This window comes from Corylus avellana, chromosome 10 (assembly GCF_965113065.1).
Source record: "Corylus avellana chromosome 10, dhCorAvel1.hap1.2, whole genome shotgun sequence".
Classification (NCBI taxonomy): domain Eukaryota; kingdom Viridiplantae; phylum Streptophyta; class Magnoliopsida; order Fagales; family Betulaceae; genus Corylus; species Corylus avellana.
Genome location: NC_142499.1, coordinates 8602459 through 8629350, shown reverse-complemented (window position 1 = coordinate 8629350; position 26892 = coordinate 8602459). Strand labels below are relative to the sequence as shown.

The 26892-nt window shown below is 37.0% G+C and overlaps 1 pseudogene; it reads right to left on the bottom strand.

Annotated features, from left to right (window-relative positions):
* Positions 1-167: 167 nt before the first annotated feature.
* On the bottom strand, positions 168-26628 carry LOC132162265 (putative mediator of RNA polymerase II transcription subunit 26b; annotated as a pseudogene).
* Between the last annotated feature and the right edge of the window lie 264 nt (positions 26629-26892).

The following is a 26892-nucleotide window of genomic DNA, read 5'->3' as shown; positions in this document are numbered from 1 at the left end:
TATATAACACAAGTACTAGCTAGGGTTTTGTCAAAGAAAAGTTCAAGTTAAGCACTAGCTAGGGTTTTGTCAAAGAAAAGTTCAAGTTAAATATTTTGTTGTATTATTGAGTTACACATAGGTAGACAAATAAACATATGGAATGCCCAATCCACAAGATGAAGAAGTCAGTGCCTTGCATATGTGAGATACCGGAAATAATTCTTGCGTTTCAGATATGGGTTTCTAGGGCCAAGCTTCTGTTTGGGAAGTTCTTTGAAATCCATGAATTTCGTTGTCCTTTGCTTTCTAGCTGTTTAAGAAGAAGAAAAAAAAAAATTATGTCATAGTTACTTTAAAACAATATATTTTATTTAGTAGACTCGTGTATAACTGTTATACAATTGAATGACTGGTAGTAAAAATCAGCTCTTAAATCATCACTTAGAAAAAAAAAAAAAAAAAGTTCTGATCAATGTCTAATTTTCACTGCCACGTTATATAATTGTTGGAAAAAATATATATAACAATAATCACAAACCAAATTACAAAGAGAAATGCTATTTAGTACATTGTTATACAATTGGAATGACGTGACAGTGAAAATCAGCTCTTGCTTTTTTTTTTTTTTTTTTTTGACAAGCCTGTATTGATCAAAAAGTTGATTTTTACCGCTATAGCATATGAGTTGTATAAAAGTTGTATAGTAGGCTATTAAATGGCATTTCTCAATTACATAACGGTAGTATACAAACCGTTCTCAGCTTGTTGGTACCCTTGTTGAAGTTTTCGTGTTGTAGCTTCGAGTTTTGCTTCGACTGCAGCATCATCGAAAAGCTTACATGTCTTGAACAAGAAGTAATTAAGATGGGTTCAGAATCATGGAGATTAGTTGAAAACTGCAAGAAATTTCATATATACTCATGCTACTTACATCTTGTTGACTGCTTGATTGACTCTTATGGATTATATTCTTCTTGCATGAATATTCATAATTTGATGGTTTAGTTGACTTATCGACAGATTCTTGCAGGAAATGCTTGGGAAGCTGTGACTTCTGCTTGGAATTGTTTTGATTTTCTGGCAGGGGATGTCTTCTACTTTCATGATGTTCTTCATGGTACTCCATGTTGTTTTTAGGATCTGCAAAAAACATTTCATGACCAAACATTCTAAGTTCTAAGAAACGAAAAGAATAGGGAAGCTATAGGTTGTAAAGAAAAATATCTTATAATTAACTCACTTTCATCTTCATCAATGCCATCAAAGAACTTCATATCAGGCCAGTTAAAGTAAACAAAGCAGCAGCTTGTAGTCAGTACACAACTATAAAATCACAACTATAATACCTTTTTGGTAATTACCACAATTATATCTCCCTAAGGAGAAATGCTGCACAAACTGCAAAGTTTATACTTCTAAATGCTTACTCTCTAACGTAATAGTGAAAATCATAATTAGATCCATATTTACTGCTAATCCATTTAAAATTCAATGGTGATTTTGACTGCCATATTAAAGAGTAAATATTTGAGAGCGTAAACTTGGGAGTTTGAGTAACATTTCTCTTCCAAGAGTAATGCTATTCATTAGACTCCTGTAAAACTGTCATAAAACTGAATGATGTGGGAATTAAAATCCGTTTTGACACTTTATTTTAGTTGTATAACAGTCGTACAGAAGTCTACGGAATACTATTATTCTATTTTGAAACTCAAAAGCTAACAGATATAAACATATACACGTGAGAGCTCAATTGGAGTTTGAGTGGCAAAGAGAGCCCCTTCATCAAGTGGAGGAGAAGGGAGCCCTTCCTCAACAACAGTGGAAGGGTTCAAATGTGAAGAACTGTCTGCACAAGAAAAATAAAGCTGCTGAATTCAGTATAACCGCCCCGCAACTGCTAACTTCTAATTATCGCATAACCTCTTTGGTAGACGGTTATATAAAACCGCTAACTGCCTAGGGCAGGGTGGTTAGCGGTTTTAGGAGTAGGGAAAAGCGGTAAATAACTGCTAATTGCCTATCCTTATATATAATAATATAAATATATATTTTATATTTTATATTAAAAATATAACATGAAAACAACGCCGTGGTGATAAACACCAAAACGATGTCGTTTTAAATACGAGTTAGGGATACGGTTTTATCATATTCATTATTTTTAGAAATACTTTGAGCGAAAACTATTTAAAATAAAACAAAAAATAGGCACAAAAAGGCCCAAAACACCTTAAAAAGCCCAAAAGACCATATAAATATAAAAAAGCAGAGCGGAGCAATTGTGGTTATTAAAATCTAATAACGCCCTTAGGCGGTTGTGGTTAGCAGTTTTAGCCAATAACCGCAACCGCTTGTACACCCCTAGAATTTAGTCTAAATCAAATGATGGCTAAATAAATAGGAAAATCATTCTACAGACCCCTAGCCAGTTTCATTACCTACAATAGCTGCTGCAGCATCAATCCATTCTGTTACCATTATCTTCCCACCACTGGAATAAACAACAAAAATTCTAAGAGATGTTTTCACCATCACAGACAATAGTACACTTTACTAGGGTTTGAGACAAATTGCAACCCCATAAGCACCTCTTCTTAATTTTTGAGATAAATTTGATCATACAGATGAAAGCTGAAAAGTTTCTGATACATGCTCATGTTAATGCAGCACATGACAACATGTAAAGGAATTTCTTTTGTCTATTAGAGGGTCATTTTAGCCATTTCTTTTTTAGTTTTTTTTTTTTTTTTTTTTTTTTTTTTTTGACATGTTCACACAAGGGAATTGGGAGGGGGGATTTGAACTAGTGACCTCCGCTTCATTAGGCGTGATCCACAGCCGATTGAGTTACCCTTTATGGACGCCTTTTCTTTTTTAGTGACATAGCATTATAATGATTAAAAATCATCAGTCCATACAGATGATGAGAAAAAATTGTAGAATGGAAATTATGTTATTAGATGCATTATTGCCCAAGACGCCAAATACTTTTTTACAATCTACTTTCAACTTCCTTGCCTGCATATTTCGAAAATGGACTTAAAATTACCCTACTTCTCTGAAGCATACCTTAAATCTTAGATGATATAATTCACAGGTTAAAAACTAGGTTCTAGAGAAAATTTATTTTCCTAACTCAAGTGTCACCTGCAGTGTATCTTAAATTTAGGCCCTAAATGTTTTGTATGTGTGTGTGACAAGGGACATGGTTATTTGGTACATCCTTAAAAACATTATTGGTCACATATCATATATCCATGTGGTCCATGCATGAGATGAACACTCCACACATTTAGAGTGCCCATGTAATGATCAGGAGATGATTTTACTTGTAATAATTAAGAGTGGATAATCATGGTAGATTACATTCCAAAAGCTGCAGTCTTCTAATTACTGTCAAATTAAGCGACCAAGTTTCTTTTCCTTTATCTTTTTTCAACCTAAGTTACGTTGGGCAGTGGAAAAACATGGCCATTAGGTTGAAAAAAGTAAGCATTTAATGGCTAAATTTGCTGAAAATCCTAATTATTATTAAAAGTATATGTTTCAGTATGCTTTATCACCAAATAGTATTTGCTTCATTATGCATTCGACTGTATAGCATTAGCCCAAAGCAGACCCTATAAAAGATTGCAGAGCCATTTGGCTATATATGCCTCAAAACTGATATGTTCTTCATTGCCATAAAGCATGGATTGAGGAATACACTCATGGTCATTTTTTTCACATATGCTAAATGTAAAAAATGTGTAAAGCAACTCAAGATCTATATCATAATTGTGGTATCTAGGGAAGAAACAGGAACCCTATTTGTAACATCTCAGTCTTACAATTGAATAAATATGATTAGCCCATATAGACTGTGTGGATCATAAATGAGCTCATGGGTGCTAAGTCCCATATTGATTTCTTATCGGGTGTGACTGCACTTCATAAGCGATTCTAAAGAGCTCCAATTGCAATTAACTAATCCATCTAGCACAGATGTGGCTAGGCCTCTTCCTGAGTTTTGTTACGGTACTATTATCAACCAAAAGGCCAGGAGCAAGGCTTTGGTGATGAAAGGCCACTTGAGTCTTCTGGTAGGACACAATAAATGAATGTACAGCCCTAATCTGAATAACTCTTTGGATGTTTGCCACTAAATGTAGATCAGTAAACTACTGAAGAGAAGAGAAGGGAGTGTAGAAAACTTGAAAGCTAATTAACCATAACCACACATCTAAACAGAACCAAATTGAAATGCGTAATGGCATGGAACTAAGATAATATGTAAGTTTAAGTATCACTGTAAACACTCAATAGCTAGAAGCACCAGAAATTTACTCAACAAGTGTCCCTGCAAACTGACTAATCTGGTTTGACCTGTGCCCTCGAAGAGCATTTACTGCCTTTCCTATCTTTGTGGCCTGAAGAGAAAAAAAATCAATCAGAAATCTTCCTTAAACTTAACTAACATAATTAAGTTGAATATAAAATACTGAGGAACAAGTGTCCATGAAAATGAAACATTTTCCAAATGAATGGAACTCATTACTGGAAAGATCATATATGGAGTTCTCACAATCCCTATTCCTCCTTCCAAGGCATCAGTTTCTATGACAAAATTTGAAAAAAAATAAAAATAAAAAATTCAAATGTTCCATAAGAACTAGCCCTTCTTCAAGAGATTGATGATTATGCATACTATAGTGCCATACTTTTCATAAATTCCCGGTATTAACCAGTTAATTCCTAAAACATTCTAAGCTCAGTAACATCTTTTTGGCCTTGGCCATTCTTGCATTGATTCTAGCTTCTTTAGATCCAATCTAACTAATTGAAATCACAAAAATGTAATGTACATATACGCCCAATAGATGAGCATATCATCAAGATATACCGAAGAGAGATCTGTAAGAAAGTACCAATTAGAGCTTTTGAGGACATCCCAACAATCAATTAGATAATATTTCAAATTCCTTTTAATAGTCAAAGAGAGTTCTGTATCATTGAATCCAAGATAGGGCTTCATCATAGTCTTCATATTTGGTTGGCTTAAAGCATGCCAAAATTTACTTTTCAATTGCCTCGCATGTAATTTCCATGCCCTCATCTTGATAGACTCCTTGAAGCTACTACCACCACGGATTTGCCTCTCCTTCTAAATGAAAAGATGCTAATGCTACTGTTGGAATTGGTGTCCAAAACTCCAATTAGTTGGATGGTGTTTTGATTATAAAAGAATAAATATTGTTTATTCTCTAATACTTATTATTGAACAATGGGCATACACATTTATTCTCACATGGTACATATATGTGATTGTGTATTGTCCGATTATATACATGTGAGATTCCTAAGATGCATTGTACTTGAGCGATGATATGAATAATGGATTTATTACACAGAAAATTATAGTCAAAGGTTCTTCTAACTTATAAAAATATTGTTCATAGTCGTAAATGGAACTGAGAACTCCATCTAGATTATAACTTATCAAACCTCAACGACCTATCTTGGTTAGGAGAAGCAGGTTGGCTTCGGGTTGATATGTTGGGATAATGGCAAGGAAATGCCATACACCAAACGGACCATGTGAGTCATCATTCGTTTATAAATGTTGTCATAAAGAATGATAAATGTGGACTGAGACTTATAACATTTAGCTAAATCCCGAGGAGTTCATGAATTCAGACGTGAAGTGCACGTTACTTTGATGTATCAAAGAGTAAGATCTATTAATGATTGAAATAACCTTGATATGTTGGGTAATCGTATGTAGTATTGTGGGTACACTCGCTTTAAGAAGGAATCAAAATCCTTTGTCAGAAAACAAAGCAATAAGGAATGTTTCCCTTATTTTAGATTTAGCGGGAAAAATTATCCTGAAGCTCGGGCTTGAGTGTTTCGACTACAGAATGATTCCATGGAAGGGTAACATGCAATAAATAAATACGTCATGATGATTAATTGATTAAATCAAAAAAACTTATTAGCGTGCAGTTATAATTATTTAATGGAATTAATTGCGATTAAATAGAGTCGTGTGACATAGTCGAGGTAGACATGGCTACGAGCCTATTGGAGTTAATAACATATTTTTTTTTTCCTTCATGTCTTGCTTTGAGCTAATGTAAATTGACTAGTATTTATATTGAGTCTCAGTTATATTTATTTATTTACTTGAGATATTTTATTTAAAAAAACATGGCCCAAAGAGATTTATTAATCTAAGTGGCTAGTTGGAGAGAATTGGGCTTAGGGAATTAAATAGAGCTATGGGCTTAAAATTTAATTCCTGTAGGCTTAAGAACTAAAAGAGCATTTGGCTTAGGGATTTAATTCTTATAAGCTTGAGCATGAGCTTTGGGCTCCATATAATTAATTCTAAAGGCTTAAAGCTAAGTTAAAGGAGTATTGTGGTTGAGAATAAAACTCAGGCCTAAGCTAAAAACATGTGCGAGATAATATTCTCCCCATAGCCGGTTTTTGCAGTGGCAATGGGAGTAATTTCTCTCCCCTTAATTGGCTGACTTCTATGTAGACTAGGATTAGTCTCACCTAGCTTTGTCTCATACTTTCTCTCAGGTTCCAGTATTATAAATAGATGTGCCAGAGTAATGCAAAAAGCACTCCTCTCTCCCCACAAGAGATATACATGGCCAAGAAGGAATTTTCTCTGTAAGTTTTGGTTCTAGTTTTTTCTCTAGTCCTTGAGGAAAAAAATTATGAGACCACATTCGCAATCATGTTTAGTCATCAAAGAGAAAATATGATGGGGTAATTATTTCCTCAACTGTCTGAAGATTTTTAAGTTTATCAAGAACTTCGAAAACATCAATACGTTCTTCAAGAACATCAAGAAGTTCTTCAAATTCATGAATAATTCGAAGAACACGAAGAATGCAAAGAACAAGATGTGATGAGCATTGATTCCTTTTACGAGTTTGTTGACATGCTTTACTGTGGATTGCTCAGCCTTACACCCCTTGAGGAAGGTCTGTACCAACCGAAGATGGGTTACACTTATTCATTGATTGTATGTATCCTGTTATAGAATTTGATAATTCATACCTAGGGAAGACGGGTCGTACCGCATCTTAGTGGTTAGGTGGACGATCTGTGCCAACCGAAGATGGATTATACTTACTTTTTTAATAAGGTAGTTTCTTGTTTATTTATAGCATGCATAGAATGAATTTCTGGATTAAATCTGATTGACCGTTGTTATGAGGTTAGTGATATGTGCTAAAATATTTACTTGCATGTTTTAATCCTTTGGTTTTGGTTAATTAGGTCATTTTAATTCATTTTTGTGTTTTTTATACTTTTGTAGGCTTTTGGAAGAAAATGAAGTAAATCTAGATGATTGAGGCTCAAAAGAGAGAAGATGGGAAAAATAGGAGCTCTCTGACACTGCGATCGATCACAGGGTACCTGCGATCAAGCGTAGTACCTGAGAAGATCAAACACAAATCAGGCCAGGAGTGATCGAGCGCACACGGGTTGCGATCGATTGCACCCGTGCGCATGAGACACATCAAGTGGTAGCCAAAATGTCTTTCTTTCCATATTAGGGTTTTCTAACTCCCAATTGTAATAGGTTTTGAAACCCTACGAAATCCCTAGGTTTACTACTTTGTCAAGGACTTCTGAAGCCTATAAATAGACCCTTAAGCCTCTAGAATAGATATACTTTGTAAGGAGAAGAATAGAAGCTCTTCAAGTTCAAGTCTCGGGTTTATTCTTTTCCTTTCTTATCTTTTCTTTATAAAGATGTTTAACATCAATTTTATGTGTAGCTAATTTAATTAGTGGGGCTTGATTGAAGCCCTAGTTATGTTTAGTTAATATTTCAATATTGGCGCACTAGTAATGATCTTGTTGTGCTATTTAACTTGATTAATGCCTACTTGCATGAATTCCTCATATTTGTGTGCCTGATCAACATATGCATGTGGTATGGATTAGTTAGTTAAATCAATTTGGATGGCCGAGTCCTGGGTTTAATAGAAGTAACAAAAGAATCTACACCGCGATTCTTGGGTTAATCAACATGGGGCACCAGGAGTATATGCTATGCCCTAGGCCTCATGTGTTTGTCAATTTTCATAGAATATATGCTTTCCTAAGGAACAACTTAGTATACACCATGCTAAATCCCTTAGAAAAGAAAAGAGTTAGAGTATTCACCATGCCTAACTCGTTGCTTAGAGAAATCTATAGCTTAAGAAGTATACGCCATGCCCTTAGGTTGACCAACATTAGATATGCGTAACATGATCAAAGCATTGGCATATTGTTATATTATCTAAGTATGATTAATGGTGAATATCAAAGCCCTGCCTTTACCTTTACTTTATCTTTATATCTTTTTATTTTTCTTAATATCAAATCTGTGAAAATTTGATATTTTAATTAATTCAAAACAAAATCACAATCCTCGTGGGATCAGCCTCGTACTTGCTGCACTATACTATTGTTTTGATCTTGTGCACTTGCGAGTTAAAACATACTAAATATTATCTATTAATTTAGGTAGTATGTGGCACAACAAGCTTTTGGTGCCGTTGCTGGGGATTGTTTGATTTTGTTTGGAATTATTTTCCTTAGTTTATTTTTATTTTAAATTTTTCTGTTTTTATAGTCTTTTCCGCAATTCTATGCCTCTGGAGGTGCGATTGATCGCCCAGCCAAGCGATCGAGCGCACCTCACAATGCGATCGATCGCACATCCAGAGAGCAGCACAGTACTGCGATAATTATAGATCTGATTTTATTTTTTTCTTTTGTTTTATGCAGGGTCAGTTGAGTCTGCATTTTCGTAAATTTTATTTTTAATTTTGTTTTTATTTTCCCTTTTTATTTTAATCTTTTGTTATTTTTACTTTCACACATGTGGGGTGGCACTCTGACACCCTATGGACCATGTTCTTTATGCCATGACCCTTATCGCCATGCTAGAGAATGTCTTATAATAAGACAAATTTCTAACAGAATTAATGGGCATAAGAACACATTGATCTCTAGATTGGGGAACGACAACTATCTTGATTCCTGCAACCCAACTTGGAGCCAACAGTCAATTTTCCCGTGGCAAGCTCAAGCTCCTAGAAATCATTCATATTCCTTTCAATCGGATCCACCACTACAAGATCAGCTGGCAGCCATGCAAAAGACATTAAATATACTTGTAAAATCTATGGCTAGTCGAAACATCTCTCCTATTCAACCGGCCACCCAACTCCAGGTATGTGCCACATGTTCTCATTTTGATCATTCTATTGAAACATGTCCTTTGTATTCATCTGCAGATCAGGAGCAAGCCAATTATGTGGGACAACACACTTATCCTCCCAAGAACAATCCTTACTCCAACACTTATAATTCAGGGTGGCACAACCATCTCAATTCTTCATGGAGTAACAGTAGGAACATTTGGAACCCTCAAGGACATCAAAGCAATTTCCAACAAACAATTGAACCAACCCAAGACCCAGAAGAGGAGGACCTGAAGAGTCTTTTACGACAGATTGTGACTTTACAACAGCAATCAACGACTGATCAAAAACAATTCAATACAAGGACCACTCAAGCCATTCAAAGACTGGAAGTACAAATGGAAAAATTGGCCAGGGAGCTGAAGGCATCTCCCATCAACTGGCGTCAACGAAAAGAAGAGAGCACTGAAATTTCTTCAACATCAGCTTTTATTCCTAAAACACTAAGAGGCCAGGAGAGAAGTCTGTTAGAGCTACTACATGAGCAAATTGAGAACGTCAAGATAGAGAAGATCTCTGAGTTTTCTTTTTACTTTATTCCAGTTCATGATTCCCCACCGGATGAGCAACTGTTTGAGAAAACTCAGAGTGGTCCTCCCCGATCTATAGACACTAGGAAGCACCGTGCAGCAGGAAAGATTAATTCCCTTTGGTGCAAGAGAAGAAAAGATTAGAGCTTTAAGTTTAAAACGCCACAATCTGGCTGAAGACGTTAAACTTAGCGCTCATGGGAGGCACCCCATAGCATATCCTTTTTGTTTTGATGTTTGTTTTATTTTATTTTATTTGACTTATATTTTGTTTTTGTTTTCCTTTGTGTTTTATTTTACTTTGGTGTTTTAGTGTTTCAAGTCTTTTGTCATGTTTTTACATTCTGTTACTGCGATCGACCGCAACCTGCGTGTGATCGAGCGCAGGTCTCCACTTGTGGTTTATTGCATTCTGTCAGTGCGATCGCTTGCACCATGTGTGCGTTCGAGCGCACCTCACCCACACATGCACAACCTTGTGCAAGTGTGATCGAGCGCACCATGCGTGCGATCGAGCGCACTTGGGCAACATCCCATAGTTATCTTTTTATTTTGTTTTGTGTAGTGTGTTTTAAGTTAATCTTTTTATTTATCTTTAGTTTTGTTTCTTTTTACTTGTTTGTGTGTTTTATTATTTTGCAGGGACAAGTGTGCTTTGATTTAAGTTTGGGGGTGTGCTATGAGCCATGCTTTCCAAGATCATATCGACCATTTCCCGGGTACATTCTTTCCTTTACTTAGACACATTGGGGACAATGTGTCATTTAAGTTTGGGGATATGGGCACACATGATTGTTCACACACTTTGTCCCAATTTCAAGTTATTTGTTTTGTTGGTTTGTTTATTTAAAAAAATAAAAATAAAGTTTATGCATGTTCATGTTTGCTCTAAAATTTTAAGTTGATCTAAAAGAATTGTGGCTTGAATTCATCAATGAGCTTAAAATTTTGAACACATGATCTGATGAGTGAATCTGTTAGTTTGATTACTTGTTTAGGACATTTGAAAAATCACATGTTTGATCTGATCACTCAAGCACATTAGCACATAATTTGTGGGGTATGACATGAAAGTTTAATGTGTGTGTTTCTATGTCTTAAGTGAAACTGTATGATTTATTAGATGGATACCTTGGCATATATATATATGAAAAAAAAAAAAGATGTGAAATAAATGATCATTGATGGCTTTTCACTGAGTAACTGGACATTTGTCCTCAAACATTGAGTGTTCACGTTAAAAGGTGAAAATTGTTGATTTGATCAATGTCATGGTTAGTTGGTTTTGTAGCCTTTTTTACTCGAGTTAGTAGGTCCTTAGGGGTGTCTCTACACCTAATACCCTAAAACCACCTGGTTTGGGAGCCATTGACTTAACACTCGCTACAAGGGTCAATTAGAAAGCTTAAGGGAACCATCATTGCACAACCTGACCAAAAAAAAGAAAAAAAAAAAGAGAAGAAAAAAAAAAAAAGGAAGAAAAATATATCATTGTTGTTCATTCTAATAAAGATTTCAGTGAACTTTGAGATATAGAGACATTGGACATTGGAAATAATTCGAAGCTTCATATTTAAGTGATAATTCACTCTACACAAATTTTAAACTTGTGATGATTTAGCATGTCCTTTGTAAGTAATTGCACTTTGAGATTCAAATTCATTGTGAAGATGGAGTTCATCTTTTTTAAGCTTGCTAATGAATGAAAATCATGATCTTAAAGTGATGCTTTAATTTCTTGAAATAACATGAACTGTGCATGATGTTTGTGGGTAACACTTCTAGAAAGCCCTCACGAGACTTCACTCGTCCACTAGGGAATTCCTAGGGGTTTAAAATGCTTGTTGCATAAGCTAAATGCAATCGTACATCCCGCGAAAGATGGATTTATCTTTTTGTTTTCTGTTTTTTCATTCCTGTTTTTTAGTTTTGTATTGCTAAGGGACTAGCAATATGTAAGTTTGGGGGTGTGATAAGTGCTAAAATATTCATATTTTCAGCCCTTAACTTGCATGTTTTAATCCTTTGGTTTTGGTTAATTAGGTCATTTTAATTCATTTTTGTGTTTTTCATACTTTTGTAGGCTTTTGGAAGAAAATGAAGTAAATCGTAGATGATTTGGGCTCAAAAGAGAGAAGATGGAAAAAATAGGAGCTCTCTGACACTGCGATCGATCACAGGGTACCTGCGATTGAGCGCAGTACCCGAGAAGATCAAACACAAATCAAGCCAGGAGCGATCGAGCGCATGACAGAAGAAGGATCGATTGCAGACTTGTGATTGAGCGCACACGGATTGCGATCGATCGCACCCGTGAGCATGAGACACATCAAGTGGCGGCTAGAATGTCTTTCTTTCCATATTAGGGTTTTTCAACTCCCAATTGTAATAGGTTTTGAGACCCTACGAAATTCCTAGGTTTACTACTTTGTCAAGGACTTCTAAAGCCTATAAATAGACCCTTAAGCCTCTAGAATATATATACTTTGTAAGGAGAAGAATAGGAGCTTTTCAAGTTCAAGTTTCGGGTTTATTCTTTTCCTTTCTTTTCTTTTCTTTATGAAGATGTTTAACATCAATTTTATGTGTAGCTAATTTAATTAGTAGGGCTTGATTGAAGCTCTAGTTATGTTTAGTTAATATTTCAATATTGGCGCCCTTGTAATGATCTTGTTGTGCTATTTAACTTGATTAATGCCTACTTGCATGAATTCCTCATATGTGTGTGCCTGATCAACATATGCATGTGGTATGAACTAGTTAGTTAAATCAATTTGGATGGCCGAGTCCTGGGTTTAATAGAAGTAACAAAAGAATCCACACCACGATTTTTGGGTTAATCAACATGAGAACCGGGAGTATATGCCATGCCCTAGGCGTCATGTGTTTGTCGATTTCCATAGAATATATGCTTTCCTTAGGAACAACTTAGTATACACCATGCTAAATCCCTTAGAAAAGAAAAGAGTTAGAGTATACGGCATGCCTAACTCGTTGCTTAGAGAAATCTATAGCTTAAGGAGTATACGCCATGCTCTGAGGTTGACAAACATTAGATATGCATAACATGATCAAAGCATTGGCATATTGTTATATTATCTAAGTATGAGTAGTGGTGGATATCAAAGCCATGCCTTTACCTTTACCTTTACTTTATCTTTATATCTTTTTATTTTTCTTAATATCAAATCTGTGACAATTTTATATTTTAATTAATTCAAAACAAAATCACAATCCTCGTGGGATCCACCTTGTACTTGCTGCACTATACTATTGTTTTGATCTTGTGCACTTGCGATTTAAAACGTACTAAATATTATCTATTAATTTAGGTAGTATTTGACACAATAGTTAGTGGTGAATTTAACCCCCTATTCTATCTCTCATACTTTTTATCTTTATTTTTATGCATTGACTTTTATAAAAACAAAATCAAACCAATCTCTTTTAAATTAAGTTATATTTAATACTGAAAAACTTGATAACGACACCCCTGCAGTCCTTGAGGTTTAACACCCTCTATATAGCCATATCTTACAGGTTTCGTACTATTGGGAGTGGTTATTTTTATGATTGACATTTTTTGACACAAAAATGCCACATCTGTTTCTTCCATATGTTGTATTTTAAATGCCTAGATGTAACAAATGCCATCACAAACCTTCTACATGTCCAGGGCTAGCTGGATGCATAGAAACATTAGGCAATCGCCTAAGGCCCCCAGTAAAATAAAGCCCCGAATATATACACCTTAAAATATTAACATTATTAGGTTTTCTCTCTAAGAGCCTAAAAACCCTAGGGTAGAAGGAGTAGTTTTCGAATCCATCTTACAGTAGTGAAAGTATTATGGACTGCGAGACCTGAATCACTGTTTGGTATGGTGGAGGACTTGACGCGGATGTGGTGAAATTTTTCCCTAACGAAAGAGGAGTGTGCCGAAGTTGGGCCGGCAATTTTGACACGACCCGCGAACCCGACACGAACACGACACGAAGTTAGCAGGTATTGGGTTTAGGCTTATCGGGTTCGGGCCTTAATCAGGTCTACCCAATTAAGACCCGATTAAATTCGTGTCTGGCGGATCGACCCAGCGGGTCCGCGGGTCGACCCGCCAGACCCGTCACACATTGAAATTAAAAAAAAAAAAAAAAATCCTAAGTGTGTACTGTGTCGTGTAAGCTGTGTGGGGTACCCAGAACCCACTAACCCTAAACACTAAAAGTCTAAAAGTCTAACACAGCATTTTCTTCACACGGTCACACCTACGGCGCTGCACTACCCTAGCATAGCTGTCGCCAGCCCCCCCGGGCCCCCCCTCCCAAACCGGCGACCGGAGTCACCTCAGTCAAGGACTGTCCCGACTCTCCCTCTCCCTCTCGGCTGTATCTCGGTATCTCCCTCTCTCCCTCTCGGCTTTATCTCCTGATTCTCCTTCTCTCCCTCTCGGCTGTATCTACTATCTCGGGATCTCCCGATTCAGTGATTCTCCCTCTCTTTATCTCCCTCTCTCCCTCTCGGCTGTATCTACTATCTCCGGATCTCCCTATCTAGCGATTCTCCCTCTCTCCCTCTTGTCTGTATCTCCCGATTCTTCTTCTTATGCTTACTTTTTTCTTCTTCTCAATTTATCTCTGTGAGACTGTGATGGCAAATTGGCAGCTAACTTCCAATTCAGAATTTCATATTGGTATTTTTAATCAGGTCGGGTCGTGTCGTGTCGTGTCTACCTGACCTTACCCAGTTATGTTAAACGGGTTGTGTCGGGTTACCCGGGTATTTTCCGTGTTATAATTGTGTCAGACCCGTTAGCTCGATTAGCTAAACGGGTCGTGTTTGTGTCTTAGGTAATCGGGTCGCGGGTCTTAGCGGGTCTTAATCGGGTCTACCCGATTACCCATTTTGCCACCTCTATGCCGAAATGGAAATCCAATGTTAGACATTGGAAGAAGTTGCCCATTGGGGGAAATCTTGGTTAATTGGGAAGTTGATTGCTGATCGGATTGTCAGGAAGAAGATTATACGCTCCATGTTACTATGAGGTTGGAAACCATCAGGAACACCTTATTTCAAAGTTTTAGGGGACAAATTGGTCTAGGTGGATTTTGAGAATGAAAGGGATAAGAAGAGAGTGTTGGAGGGAAGACCCTGGGTCTTTGAGGGGAGTTAGTTCGCGGCTGAGGATTTTGATGGGTCAACCCCTCCCTCGAAGTATCCCTTTGAGAAGTGAGCCTTTTGGGTTCGTATGTACAACCTCCCGTTGGCCTGTATGTGTTCGACCATTGGTCACCAAAGACGTTCATGGGTGGGACAAGTTGAAGAGTGGGATGCTGCTGAAGACGGTATGAGGTAAGGCAAATTTCTGCGAGTTAAAATCATCCTTGATTTACAAAAACCCCTTTCAAGAGGATGGTTATTGAAAATCAATGGATCATTTGAGTTGATTGCATTCCAATATGAAAGGCTGTTGAAGTTCTGCTTCCGGTGTGGCATTATTAAGCATGGGGTGACTGGGTGCTCTGAGAGAAGTGGTTCTAGAACACAGAATGCTGCTACCCAATTTGGGCCATGGCTGCGTGCGACATCTCCTAAAAGTTAGTATAGTGGAAAACTTGGCCAGATAGCGGATAAAAGAGATCCACTCCATCGTGGCACTAAAGAAAGATTTGGGAGGAATGACTAGGGAAGCAGGTCCTCAAATAGATAGTGGACACTACAAAAAACTACACGATTTGTAACGTGTCTACTGTTCATTACTTTTGACCACATTACCATTTAGTAACGTGTCAAAGTTGACACGTTACTGAATCGAAAAGTTAAAAAAAAAAAATTCGAAAACTTTAGTAACGTGTCAAAGTTGACACGTTACTAAATCGAAAACTTAAAAAAAAAAAATAAAAAAAAAAATCAAAAACTTAAGTAATGTGTCAAAGTTGACACATTACTAAATCAACAACTTAAAAAAAAAATCGAAAACTTTAGTAACGTGTCAAAGGTGACACGTTACTAAATGGTAACGTGTCAAATTTGACACGATACTAATTCAAAAACTTCAAAAAAAAAAAAAGAAATTAAAAAAAAATTTCGAAAACTTTAGTAATGTGTCAAAGTTGACACGTTACTAAATGGGCATTGAAACACGCATACGCGCCAGTCCCTTCTTTTCTCTTGTTCTTTGTTCATCCCTCTTTTTTCTTCCTCCCAGCGCACACTTTCTCTTTCTTCTTTCTTCTTCTCATTTCCTCGCAGTAGCACTTCGTCGTTTTCTCTCTCACTTACTCTCTCCTCCGTTGCCCAGTGTCTCAGTCGTGCTCTCTTTGCCAAAATCACCTCCAGCCGTCACTCTATCTCCCTCCGGCAATACTCCGGCTGCCATACCCTCTGCATCTCCTTTGAACTCCTCTCCTCAGGTATACATATGCATTAATCTGTTGATTATGTTGTTGATTTGATCGATCGATCTCTGTTATATTGACTGATTGTTGAGGAAAATTTATGGGTTAGTAATATAGTATGCATGGATGATTTTCGATTATACCCACTTAATGATTTAGCCAAAATCCCTAAAAAATTTTAGAGCTTAGGCTGTAAACCGGAAAAATTTCTCCACTGTATTTGGGTTGCTCAAAATTCGATCTTGAATGCTACCCATGAGAATACAGTTCCCTTTTTGGGATACCCATTGGTTAAATTGGTAGATGTTGAATAATTTTTGGTTGATTTATGGTGGGTCTTTGTTTTATATAGCCGATTGGGGTGTTCTATTTGCTCTTGCTGAAGCAAATGTGGCCAAGTTGAAGCAGAAAGTTGCAAAACTCCACCATTTGGGTTTGGATTTAATAATTTTTTTGCTCTTACTGTATTCCAAGTTCAATTTTTTGCTCTTACCATATTTGCTCTTACCGTATTCCAAGTTCAATTATTATTATTTTTTTAATTAAATTTTGATTTGCTACTGCATGGGTTTGGATTTTTGAAAATCAGATTCGATGATCATGGAATTTGATTTTCAAATTTATTTCTGGATTTTTTTTTTTTTTTCAAATAGTATCATGATTTTATTTGAAAAAAAAAATTCCGGAAATAAATTTGAAAAAAAAAATTATTATTTTTTTAATTAATTTTTTATACTTTAGTAACGTGTCAAGTTTGACACGTTACTAAATGTTTTTTAGTAACATCCAAATTAGTAACACGCCGCACACATTACTAACATTTAGTAATGTGTCAATCCTATTGGCATGTTATTAAAGTGTTGTTACTAATCAAAAGGTTTTTTATAGTGGGACCCTTAGCAAAACTTCTGAGGGTGGCGGTGAGTGTTACAGTACGTCAGCGAGCATGGCAGGGACATCTTTGGAAACTGAGTTAAGGCGCCAAACCTTTCCTTCCAGGGATCAAACTTCTATATGAAAATGGTAGGGGGCAAAAAGGGAGTGGATTTGGGGGCTGCAAATCATGGAGACATTCAATGCAAAAAACCGTTAGAGGATCCTACGCACAAAAAGGCAGTTTATGGGGGGACATAAGATTTTTCTTATATGAAGGAGCAGATCACGGAAGAAAAGTGTGAATTATGCTGGACTATTTAATGTTTTCCTGAATGAGTTGGCGAGTAAGAAGGCACCAGATGAGTCACACAAAGGGCTTGCAATTTTGACATGACCCGCGAACTCGACATGAACACGACACGAAGTTACCGAGTTTGGCTTTACCCTAAATGGGTTTGGGTCATAAACAGGTTGACCTGTTTATTTTGTGTCTGGCGGGTCAACCCGCGGGTGACCCTTGGGTGACCTGCTTGACACGTTATATATATATATATATATATATATATATATATATATATATATATTTATTTATTTTAAAAAAACCCCTAAAGGGCGGAGGACCTCCTAAACCTAAAGAATCAATTAGCTACTATGAATGCGACATTTGACATCCTTTTATTTTGGAAAGGAAATGAATTTTGTAATCCTGAGGTAGCTGCTATGGCTCATGATATTTTGAGTATTTCTGTTTCTACTGTTGCTTCATAATCCACTTTTAGTATTGGTGGACTTGTGATTGATCAGTATAGGATTTTACTCAAACCTGATATTGTTGAGGCACTAGTTTGCACTAGAGATTGGTTATATGGAATGCAAGGTAATATTAGTTATTTGCATATTTAATTTCTTCATTTAGTTGTATTTTTTTTATCTTACTTTAATGACATTAATTCCTTTTATCTTTTGATATAGAACAACGTTTAATGAAGTTGGATAACAAAGAAGAGGATGTTCTAACATTGGATAGTATCAATTCCTGTGACATTCCAAGTTCATCTGGAACATATTAAAATGAGCATATTGTGGATCGTTCAAGAGTGGACAACACTGGAAAAAAATGGGAACCCATTTTGTATTTGTAATGATGATGTAGTTTTGTTTCTTTTTTCGTTATTACTAAATTTACTATGATTTTGGTAGCTCTTGTTTACTAGCTTTTTTTGTTTTAGGCTTTTAGCTTACTTGATATTTGATAAGTGATTGTGGGTTTAATTCCGAAGAGATGGAGTTACTATTTGATATTTTGATTAGACAGTTAAACATATTAAGTGATTTGGTGTTAGGAGTTTAATTTGAAGAGATGAATTGCTATTTGAATAGACAATTAAACCTAAAACTATTATGATTTGTGAATGCCAATGATATTATCACATCACTTTCTAAGCTAAATGGGTTGTGTCGGGTTAAACGTTAAACAGGTCGTGTCAACCCGACACGACCTATTACTTTATACTTGGTTAAACGGGTTGTGTTGGGTCGTGTCAACCCAACACGATCCATTATTTTAAATAGGTTAAGTAGGTCGTGTCGAGTAACCCGTGAAATAGTCGTGTCATGTCCGGGTTTGGGAGGGTGACCCGTTAGCTAAACGGGTCATGTCTGGGTTTACACTAAACGGGTGGCAGGTCGTAAACGGGTTGACCCGCCGACCTGTTTTGCAAACCCTTACAAATGCAGGGGGGCAAGATGGTGATTTTAACCCACTGGGCAATGACGTTGGTAATGGGTCTGCTTCTCAGCCACATTCAGAGGGACCTAAAGTGCATGGTAATTTTTTTACTATGGCTGGTGTGGAAGAAAAGATTGAAAGGCGTAAATTTAGGGGAGGGACCTGCGAGGAGAGGGGCCAGTGATAACACTTGAAAGCACAGAGTAATGATGGGGCAGATGGTGCAACCTGTGAGTAACAGTGTGGAGACTTTGGGGAAATGAAAGATGAGAGAAACCAAAGAAGGAGGGGAGGAGATGCTGAAAAAGGACGTACAAAAGGAGGGCATTTTAACAAGTCTAGTGGAGTGGTGCTACGAGAAGACAGATATGGATCGGGAATGGCGGCAACTGCAAAACAGTCCCACCGACCGCAATGAGTATTATAAGTTGGAACTGCTGAGGGCATGGGAACCTTCGGACAGTTTGAGAATTTCGCTGGATGGTGAAAAAAAAGAAGCTCGATATGGTTTTCCTCATGGGAACCAAGCCACGTACTAATAGGATGAAACGAGTGAGGGTTCAACTAGGCTTTGATTATATGTTTGTGGTGGATTGCGTGGGAGGTAGTGGGAGGCTGGCATTATTATGGATGAAGGAAACTGGGGTGGAAATCCAAAATTTCAGTCGTCGGCACATTAATGCAATTGTTTGCTCTTTTATGACCGACCCACCTTGGAAATTTACCGGATTCTATGGTCACTTAGAAACTAGTAAGCGTTCGAAAGCTTGGAGTTTACTTCGACACATTGCTCGGTTGGATCCAGATCCTTGGGTCTGTCTAGGTGACTTCAATGAAATACTATGCTTCTTTAAACAATTTAGTGGGAATGGCCGCCCAAGGGGGTTGATGGAAGCCTTCCAGCATACTTTGGAGGATTGTGGTCTTTCTGATTTGGGGTATAGGGGACCCAAATTCACTTGGAACAACTGTAGAGAGGGGTCCTTTTTCACTTAGGAGAGATTAGACTGGGTGGTGGCCAATCAAGGTTGGTTTGAGCTTTACCATGGTGCGGAGGTCTCTGTGGGGGTTGCTATTTGCTCTGATCATTCCCCTATTTTCTTGCAATTAAAGGGTCAGGATCATGGGAGACAAAGGCAACGGAAATTCAGGTTTGAAGTAGGCTGGGAGTTGGAATCAAAGTGTCATGATATTATTGCTTAGGCTTTGAGTGAAAGATAGCCTCATGCAAACCTATGGCATACCCTTTCCTATAAAATGGATAGCTGCAGACTAGGTTCAGTGAAGTGGAGACGTGATGAGGTGGGCAGGTCAAACTGGGTCTTCACTGAGCAATGCAAAAAGCTTGCTGTTTTACAAGGGGAGGACAACAATCCAGACTTGGAACAAGCCTCAAAGATCCAAAATGACTTCAAACTTTTGATGAAGCAAGACGAATTGAAATGGAGACAATGAGCTAAAGTTGACTGGTTGAAATTTGGAGATAAGAATTCTAAGTTTTATCACGCTTGTGCAAATCAGAGGTGTAAGGTGAATAAAATCAGTAACATAAGCGATGACAGGGGCATGATGTGAGAAACTCAAGAGGAGATTGGGGGTGCATTTGCTTACTATTTTGGCAGGTTATTTTCTACAGGGGTGTTGAGAATATTGATGGATGTTTGGGAGCTTTGGAGGGGCGGCCAACAGCGTCTATGAACAATTCTCTCTTGAGGTCGTTTATAGAGGATGAGGTTAGGGTTGCTTTATTTAAGATGGCTCCCTTAAAAGCTCTTGGACCAGATGAGTTCAATGCTAGGTTTTTCCAAAAGAGCTGGGATATTGGGGGCCCTGAGGTTTGCAAAGCTATTCTTCATTCTCTTAATTATGGTGTCATTGATAGTGAGTTAAATTCCACTTTTTTAGCTTTTATTCCAAAAACTAAAAATCCCACTTGTGTTACCGAGTTTCGACCCATTAGTCTCTTCAACGTCCTTTATAAAATTATTTCAAAGGTCCAATTTTGTTACACATCATCTCCCAAACTCAGAGTGCTTTCATCCCGGGGAGATTGATCATGGATAATGTCTTGGTTGCTTACAAGACCCTGCACACGATGCACTCTAGGATGTGTGGCAAGAAGGGTTATATGGCGGTAAAAATATACATAAGCAAGGAGTATGATAAGGTTGAATGGGGGTTCTTAGAGGCAGTGATGGTGAGGATGGGGTTTGGACCAAATTGGGTTAAACTTATTAGAGGAAACTTCACTTTGGCCCCCTGAACTTCTACTCAATTTTACAAACCCTCCCTAAACTTTCAAATTTCTCATTTTGGATCCCTGAACTTTCAATTACTTTCAATTAGAACCCTTCCATTAATTTTAGCCGTTAAAAATACAAAAAAAAAAGACAAAAATGTCCTTGATTTTTTTTTAAAATAAAAAAACGTTTTGGAAGTTGAAATTTTATACAAAAGTCAGGGGTATAAGTGTCATATAACGTTTAAAATCTGATGGAGGGGTCCACATTGAGAGTAATTGAAAGTTTAGGGGTCCAAAATGAGAGATTTGGAAGTTCATAGGTGGTTTGTAAAATCGAGTAGAAATTCAGGGGACTAAAGTGAAGTTTCCCCAACTTATTATGATGTGTGTTACCACGGCACACTATGCAGTTTTGGTGAATGGGATACCAACGGGGAGGATTAATTTGACTCGGGGTATTCAGCAAAGAGACCTTATCTCCCCGTACTTATTTCTTATCTGTGCAGAAGCGTTGAGCTCATTATTGACACATGTCGATAGTGTGGGTGAGTTGAAGGGGGTTTTGACCTCTAAGAGGGGCCCTCGTCTCAACCTCTATTTTTTGCTGATGAAAGTGTTTTATTTGGCAGAGCGAATATGTCTCATTGGAACATGTTGTCCAACACTATCAGGATATATGAGCTCGCTTCGGGGCCACAGTTGAACGCTTCAAAGACGACCATTTTTTATAGTCGTAATATCCCTATGGAAAATAAGCAACAAATCCTGGAAGTGTCAGGCATCCCCAGCTCACAAAGGTATGACACGTATCTAGGCTTGCCAGCGCTGGTGGGTAAATTACGTACAAAAGAATTCAATGGTACTATTGATAGAGTGTGGAAGTAGCTACAAGATGGGAAGCGTAAATTCCTTTCTCAAGCGGAGAGGGAAATCTTGCTCAAGGTGGTTATACAAGCCATTCCGACTTATTGTATGAGTGTTTTTATGCTCCCTAAAGCTTTGTGTTCAAACATTAATTCACTCATGCAAAATTTTGGTGGGGAGAGGCCTATATTCCTTGGATGAGTTGGAGCAAGATGGGTGTGTCTAAAGCAAAAGGAGGGATAGGCTTTTGGGATTTTAAATGTTTCAACAAAGCCCTTCTTTCCAAGCAATGTTGGCGTCTTTGGCACACACCCGACAGCTTAGCCTCCCAAATCATGAAGGCAAAATATTACACAAGTAGTTCCATACTAGAAGCAAAATTGGGGAATAAATCGTCCTTTGCACGAAGAAGCATTTTGGGTTTGAGTGAATTGCTAAAGAAGGGTTTGTTTTGGCGGATTGGGAATGGGGAAAAGATGAGAACATGGGGGGATAAATGGATTCAAATTCTAGCTACTTTTTCCATCCAATCACCTCCTCGGCTTTTAGATCCAGATGCGACTGTAAGTGAATTAATTGATAGAGACACATAATGGTGGAATAATTGAGGCTTTGTTTCTTCCAACTGAGGTCAAGGCAATCTTGTCGATCCCCCTTAGTAGCACAAACCAAGCTGTGTTTTGATGTGGAGGGTGTGTTCACTGTTAGAAGTGCCTATCCTATTCCAAAGGATAGAGAGATGCAGATGTAGGCAGAATGTTCAACAAGGGTGAAATCTAGTGAAATATGGGGCTCCTTGTGGAAACTACAAGCACCCTTATGTTGAAAAGAACTTTATTTGGAGAGCATGCCATGCGATCCTACCTACTAAAGCTTACTTATGCAAACTAAAGGTAACAACCGATGCTCAGTGCCTATTTGTGGTTTAGCTGCAGAGACAAGTTTTCATATTCTATTGGACTACCCCTCTGCGAGGGATGTGTGGGGCATTAGCGCTAGAAAGTTTCAGAAAAGTTCCTCCTGTGGACCAACCTTTTTTCACATGGTGGAGGGAGTTCTCAAGAGCTGTGAGGAGGAGGAAATAAAGCTTTTTGTGGGGCTTTCAAGGAAAATGTGGTTCGTAGGAATGAAGTGTTGCATGGTGGATCCTTTACTCACCCCAATGTACTGCACTAACAACCTATGGCGTCTTTGGCTGATTATTGTTCTGCAATTGTACAATACATAAATGCTCTTCCACACAACGATGAGAGGAACGTAGTTTTGCCTAGCTGGGTAGCTCCACACCAAGGTTGGCACAAATTAAACTGGGATGCGGCCCTGTCCAAAACATGGCTTGATTGGAAAGGGGGCTATGGTACGAATTTGGGAAGGAAGGGTGCTAGGTGTTCGGTGCATGGTTAAAAGGGGTTTCCTTGACCCCCTGGCTACAGAGGCGTGGGTGGGATTTCAGGCTCTAAAGCTTGGGAAGGATATGGGTTTGCCTCATCTTGTCTTGAAAGGTGATGCAAAGCTAGTGGTGGAGGTAGTTAACTCAGAGGATACCAACTGGAGCAAAATAGGACACCTTGCGGAGGACATGAAGACATTGCTGCAAAGCTTTTCACAATGGCAAGTACAAGCGGTGGGACGTGACGCCAACAATGCGGTGCATACTATCGCTAGGATGGCTACTTTAGAGGAGACATATAGGACTTGATGGGGTGTGTACTCTGATTGTATCCACAAGATAATTTTGAGGGAGCTTACTACTCCTTCTATTTGATTGATTTATAAAAGTGATCACGAATTTCTACTAAAAATAAATAAATAAAGCCCCGAATAATGAAAATATTATTAAGATTTTTTTTTTAGAAAAAAATAAGGCCCCAAATAATTATAGTTTTATTAAGTTTCCTTCTATAAAAAAAATAAAAAAACCTTAAACTCCAATTATGACAAAAAGTTAGTCAATGCTCTTTAATTAAGGCACCTATTGAGGTAAAAAAATAAATACAAATAATTGAATTCCAATATATTAATTAAGACTTTAGAGTAAAAGAAAGAAAAATAGAAAGTCACATTAATTGCACCCCTAATGCAGTCACTAAACTCATAATTTCACATGAACTTAAAGACCAACATATTGCTTAAGTTCTATTATTAAAATAATTTTTAGAATAAAGTAAATTTCAGCGCAAATTAAATTCTACATAAAAAGAGTTGTATATAGCTCAACACAAAATATGACATTTGTGAAATTAAATGTCTCATAACGGAGATGAATTATGCAAGTTGTTTGGAAAAAAATTACGGGCGAAAAGCAAGAAGAATGATTTCAAATTAAAACTATTTAATTAAATATTTAAATATAAAAAAGGCCCCACCTAAGTTTGTCGTCTTATCCCTCAAAATCTATTAAGCCGGCTCTATACATGTCCAACTCCAGCTTCTCGATTATGTCTTTGTACGCAGGCAGCCATGGCTCCGATACCAAGTTGATGGATAAGGAAATCTTAATGCTTGTAAGAAAGAATATTGAATATGATAATTATCTTCGCCTAGGGTGGGAGAAAAACCTCAATATATAACGTCATATTCCTCAATGCCCTTAAGGTTCTCTATCCTTCTACTTATAGTCGCCTATATGTTGTTTCCTTATTGCTAAGAGCATATTTGTGATTGTGTTAAAAAAATAGAGTTTTGAAGTCAAAAAACATTTTTTTTTGTAAAAGCTTCATTTTTAAGCTTTTGTCAAAAAATGAGTTTGTTACATAGAACGTTAAGCTTTCAGAGATTTAAATTTTGGAAATAAATGCAAGCAATATTATTAGGAAAAAAAATTAATGGCACAAGCTCATATATACATAGAAAAATTCAAAACAAAAAAGCTGACATATATTACTTATTGCTAGAGGTAAAAATAAATTCAAGCCAAAACTGAGGACAATTTTATAATTGACTAATTTAAATTCTATAAAGGAAATTGTAAAGCTACAAGTTCCTCTTATGTCCTTTTGGAGTTTATCCAAGAATGATGTGGCTATTAAAATTACCATTGACCTTGTGATTGATCATTATTGGATTTTGATGAAATGATAATTTTAATAGCCACATCATTCTTGGAGGGACTTAAGAGAGACACAAGAGTGACACATAAAATTACTCCAAATTGTCCCCAAGAGGTAGCTCAATCGGCTAGGACCACGCTTAATGAAGCGGAGGTCACTAGTTCGAATCCCCCTCCCCCCTCTTGTGTGGACATGTCAAAAAAAAAAAAAAAAAAAAAAAAAAATTACTCCAAATTTAATCCTCGTGATTTCTACCTTCATCAAAATTTAAGGTCTTTCTATCTATCAGTTGTCTAAAATATTAACAGAATTTTTGCCACGTGCACAAAAAACCACATAAGACTTATAAAACATTGCCGCATGTCAATTCTATTAGAAGTATAACCGCGTCGTGAGAGATGTAAATTGTTCCAAAAATAGAAAAAATATATATAGAATGCAACGAGTGTTTGGTTAATTTCTATTCAAATGATAAGAGCGCACCATGAGAGATTTAAATTGTTCTAAGAATAGCATGCTAAGTAAACATTAATGAAGAGAAAAAAAAAAACAAATCAACATTAATTCTCCAAAAGGATTCAGCTTTTAAATTACCTGCAGAATCTCCACAGAAGGAACCATCAATTGTAGCCTCCTTAAGGACTCGAATAATCCTGTTTCAGACTGAAGTACCATAACAAAATAAACAACAAATCATTTGAAACCAAACAATGAATCCTTAAAGTTATCAAAGAATCTTTGACAAACCTCATCTTGAAAATGATCAAGAATCTCCTTGATCCTTATAACCTCTCCAAAAATCTGATTTTCTTCATCAATCTCATCGGTTAATGCCTCGGCTTCGCTGTAACTAAATTTGCCCTTGTTCATCTCTGCATGAACATCCCTACTGCTATTGACAGTATTCTGCCTATTACCCCCACCAATTTTCAGATCACTTGCACATTCTTCATTGTGATCATCATGCCCACAACATTGATTCCAGTGGCACCAGTAGAGTTTCTCTGCAATCTGACCCCTTTGGAGCCTAAACTCCTTTGGGTGATCTGTAGCTGCCACTATGATTGCATTGTAAATAATCTCAAAGATAGTAGAATTTACTCCTTCGAAGTAATTTCTCCAGTAATCAAGATTCTTAATTTCCTTCATCCTCCTGATGACCTGAAAAACAAAATTATTATTACAAGGAGACTTCTAGGAACATTTCAAAGCCAAAAATCAGACATTTACTGCAATATTTTGAAGTAAATAAATGACATGAACAATTTGGTGTACATCATTTTCCTTATATTTTATTCTCTAGATGCAGATGGAGCATAGAAGACGTGGGTTCTCAGATCAACATGACATATCTGACGTGACCAAAAACTGTGGTGCTTTTACAACAGATAAAATAGAAAAAGAGAGAAGAAAGAAATGAAGGGAAAATGTTTTCTTTTTTCTGGAGTACTTATTCAAGAAAAAGACAAGTTTATGGTGGAAATGAAAGAAAACTGCCAAATAAGTTAGAGAAAAATCCAAAGAGATGTCGGAGATTTAAGCGGGTTTTGTACAAAACCTCTGGTGGAATCAAAGTGTAGGTTCTTTGCTGTTACCTTTTCAATATTTTCAGATAATCTTTTACTTTCCCAGTTTTTGTAAAAATACGAGGAAAGTGAAGTTGGTAAATGCCTTTCCTTCAATGCTAGTGGCATTTATGTTCTTACAATATTTTGTATAGGTACCAAAGATGAGAATTTACCAATTTTGTGTAAACCAGCTACTGCTGAGGACTCAGGATGTTGAAAATCCGAGTAAATTTAGAAATCACTCTTGTTTCACTCTAAGGATGAGGTGACTTTTAAAATTAATATTTGATCAAAATTCAATAATGATCAATCACAAGGTCAATAGTAATTTTAAATGCCACATCATTCTTGGAGTGATACAAGAGAAGTACAAGTGTGACTTCTAACATT